Source organism: Anarhichas minor, unplaced genomic scaffold, assembly GCF_050575085.1.
Source record: "Anarhichas minor isolate MPS153535 unplaced genomic scaffold, ASM5057508v1 ptg000136l, whole genome shotgun sequence".
In the NCBI taxonomy this organism is placed as follows: domain Eukaryota; kingdom Metazoa; phylum Chordata; class Actinopteri; order Perciformes; family Anarhichadidae; genus Anarhichas; species Anarhichas minor.
The window spans coordinates 21,472,846-21,477,322 of NW_027466582.1; positions in this window are offsets into that span (position 1 = coordinate 21,472,846).

Below are 4,477 nucleotides of genomic sequence, written 5' to 3' on the forward strand. Positions count from 1 at the left end.
AGCACGGATGAAACCCATTTGGAAAAAAATGGCGTCATCGCGTGTCCCAGTGAGCCATGCCTGTGTGCTATATGCACAAGACCAGGACCCTGGAACTAGCTCACCTGAATGGAATGCAAGCATTTTAATGTTATCAATTGCATCTTTGCTTTTCCTGATACTACATGTCAAAATATCCTCTGCCAAAGTGGTCTGTTAAGGTCCTTGAAGTAGCAAAATTAAGCAAGTTTTGATACCAAGAGCACCCTAGACAAAAACAACAAGGTAAACCAAAACGTGAAAAATATAAACTGTATGTTGAGTTTACTTGAACTGGATCAAGTGACTCACTACCCCACTGTGGCCTTAGCGTGTGATTTCTAAAGAAGTGCATGCTGATGATATCATGTGACTTGCATTTCTAGGAGAGTGAGTGTTAGTAAGATGAACATGAAGACCCTAGGCCTCATGACAAAGGCAGGAAAGCCCATACCATTGTGGAAACTTTCACATAGACATTCATAAGACTAAGACAGAAAATATGGTAACAGTATGGTGCTAATTTGGAGGGGTGTGTGTGACAACTATTGGATTTCTGGCCATGAAACTTGGTACTTCACGTTGAGTTTGGTAACCCACTGACTTATCATCATCTAGCGCTATCCCACATCAGAATTTCAATTTGTCTAATACTTTATTACTAAATACCTGCAAAACAAATGACATCCATTGTGTTTAGTGTTAATCAGGAACGTTAGCTGCTAACATGCCAAACTAAGGCCAGATATTGTGATAGAGAATTTTCCCTGTGCTAGTACATTTCTGCTGTGACTTAGTTTATGTGCCTTACTCACTAACAAAACTATATGTGACATATGATTGTGTACCTAAGAGAGTGGTAACAGGACCATATGGGTTATCTCTGTCTTTGCTTTGATAAGAGGGAGTAACTCAGTGGGGGTGCAGTTTAACCAGAGAATGTTCCCAGGGGTAATCAAGGGTAATAAAGACACATCTCTTTGTGGGACAAGGCTCAGAAGAGGAAGGGGATGACTGGAGGGGTCAATGGGGAGCTTGAAACTGCTGATCAATTCTTATAATGTAAATACCTGATGTTCCCCCACCCTGTGTGCTGAGATGCTTATAAGCATCTCCGAAACTGGAGTCTTTGCTGATTCCTCTGCAGACTGCGCTGCATGCAGTCTGTATGACAATGAAAGCCTTCTGGTCAGAGAATAAATACTTTAAAGACAAACTTCTTTCCTCAATGTTTCTTGTTTCAGTATTCAGTATTACAGGACTCACTCGGTACTATTGAAACGTTTTTTTCCCACCACAATATACCCGCATGGTAACAGGCTAAGCTAAGACGATGAGTAGTTATACACATACACATGTATCAGAGGTAGAGCCAATGACATGCAGTGTAAAGCACTTTGATTGGTCGGAAGACTTAAAAGGCGCTATGCAAATGCAAGTCCATTTACCCCTTTGGCACGACATGTTTTTAAATTGGTACAGACTCACAAATCATTTGCTTTATTTGGTCACATGAAGTTGGTACGGCTTACCATGGTTTTTGCATCTCCAACCAGCACGGAGTCTCTTAGGAAGTGGCGTGGCAATTACATACAATTCAGTACGTCCAAAACGATACATTTGACTGTATATTTACACAGAAGACGGGAGGTTGAACAGCTGGTCCTCTGGTGTGGTCAGAACAACCTGGAGCTGAACAAGCTCAAAACTGTGGAGATGACTGGACTTCAGGAGGAGCCCCCCCAACACTGCCCCCCTCACCATACTCATGTTCACCTCACCATACTCATGTTCATATATATATATATATATTTTTTTTTTTCCTGTTTATTTGTAAATTCTGTGTATGTATGTGGACAGCAACGAAAAACCAGAGTCAAATTCCTTGCATGAGTACACGTACATGGCCATTAAAGCTGATTCTGATTCTGAAAAGTATGTTCAACGATTGAACACATATTGAATATGGAGTGCATAGTATGTGATTTCAGACATAGTCTTGTTCTCATTTGACAGCGTTATTGAATTCAGCCCTGTATCGTGAGTATCTAGGACCCTCTTGCTGGGATATGGATGCATCTTTGTTGCTTCTGCCTTGTCCTCAGGCCCTGGGTGGCTTTCATGTGAGATCCTGGAGGTATGTAGTGGAGAAAGTTGGTCATGTGTGTTTAGATAAAATAGATTTCAAGCAGCTATCTGTACTGGTTATTGTGCAAACCAATGGACACAGAAGAATTATATGGCTGTGATTTTTTTTGTAACCAATATGAATTTAAGCTGACCTTTCAATGAACAAACAAAACAACTAATACATTTTCCTTGTACGGTTTTATTTTTTTTCAGGTGTTTGCATTGAAGAGAATTAGCTCAATGGTAGAATGCAATGAAAGACAATTAACCAACAAAAATATTCTACATTTTAAATGTAAATATTATTAATAACGAGCAAAAAAAGTTAGTTTTGTCCCCTTGAGTCGATAAATGAAGACGTAAAATTTTGTCTGGAGTTGGTTGCGACTGTGCCATCCTGCTATTTGTGTTCCATAATGACTTTCTAATTCCTCATCAGTGGGTAGCAAGCCTCCACAGCAGGCAGACGGAGAGCAGTGGCAGGATGCCATCCAGGAACAGGTGGTCTTCCATGTTGTGCTTATGGTGTCCGTAGGCCTCAGTTACATCCTTTAGGTTGCTTTTAAATTGGGAGCATTTCTGTGTACTCAGTGCTTTGCCCTGAGCTTAACGTTTTCTACTTACACACTTGAGTGCCTGACTTCAACTCCAGATGCAGATTCATTTGTGGCTGCTGCTAACTTGGCTGGCTTTGTTTTTAACGCGCAGGGAGGCAAAGTTAGCTGGAAAAAACAACAGTGAGCAGAAAGAAAATTTGACAACATGCTTGGTTGGAGGTGACTATCCACCCATCCATTATCTTTAATTTGGAGCCGATGGTAGCTGACATTGGGCAAAGGCTCGCCGCACTATCCCAGATAGATTCACACTTACAGGCAATTTAGATTAATCAATTAACCTAAGCTGCATGTCAGAGAACCCGGAGTGAACCGGCACAGGGAAGGCCCGGATATCGAACCCGGGCTGTGAGACGACAGTGCTAGTCACCACACCGTGCAGTGAGCTACACAGTAGATGATTTTCTCCAGAAAGAAAACAAGTGAGAGTGATTTACACCTGTAAATGAAAACGTCACTTTTTTGATCATGAACATAACTGCATTTAAAGTCATATGATGGTTTTAGGGAATATTTCTCTGAATAATCTGAACATCAGGTCAAACTGAATATTAAAAATGTTTATGTCTCTTCAATGCCAGTGACAATCTTTTATGAACTCAAGTTACATTTTACAAATACACTACATTTAAACTCAGTCAGAATTACTAAGCTCATCATGCTCATTGATTTATGTTCTGTTACTCTCTAACAGTCCTGATGAGCTCCATTAGTTTCCTTCACTCTTCCTTTCTTGTATATTTCTGGATACTTTGTGGGCTCGGCAAAATCAGTGTATAGGGACCACCTTTGTGGGAGGTGCAGAAGTAGTACTTCTTATTTGCAAAACTGAGAGACACAATAGTCCAGGATCCACTGTAATCAGAACCTGTACTGCAGACAAGGAACTAATTCAAGTTTCCATACAAGATTAGAAACGAGAAAAAGCATTTATTCACCTTAATCAGCTGTCGGCAGCTTTTTTTCTTTTGTTGTTGCTTTGTTGCTTTCATGAAGTCTGTTTGGTTTATAATTTATAATCCCATGCAAGTTTGTGGTGACATTGAAAGTAACTGAATTACGCTGACATCATCAAGGTTCCATCAAATCTGCATATGTGTGTACAAAATCTGGTTTTACCTAAATCTAAACCCGGCCACCCGTATTCAAAGGTTTGAGGATGAAGTCACATATTTATCAAGCTCTATTTAAAAGTGGGGTTCATTTCGTCAAGTTTTCAATCAAGGACAATGACATCCTCTGAAATCGCTCCTCAAATCAACTCCTGACCAGCTCAAATAATGCAACAAAATGACAGAACATTCACAGTTTACAATTGATTTACACAGTGCACAATACATATTTGAAGCATTGGAGTAAGAAGACAAACCCTAAAGCTGCATGTTGTGCCATGCTCCCTATGGCACAACATAGTAGTATGAGTATCTGGGTGTCTCTGTCAAACAGAAAACAATAAAGACAGTAGCAAGCTTGTGGTGTGTTGCTAAATCAAAAGGTTGTCAATCAGTTCAAAATGTTACATTATTATTAAAATTAATATAATATGCATCAATCCAGACAATGTACAATACATGTGTTGAATGTTTTTTGCAAAAATGAATAACTCTTTTACTTTTAATGCTGCGGCCGGGTTGTCTGTCCATCCGGTCCATTCTCGTGAACAGGAACAGGTTGAGCTAAATACTTCAATTTCACACAAACATCCACTCAAG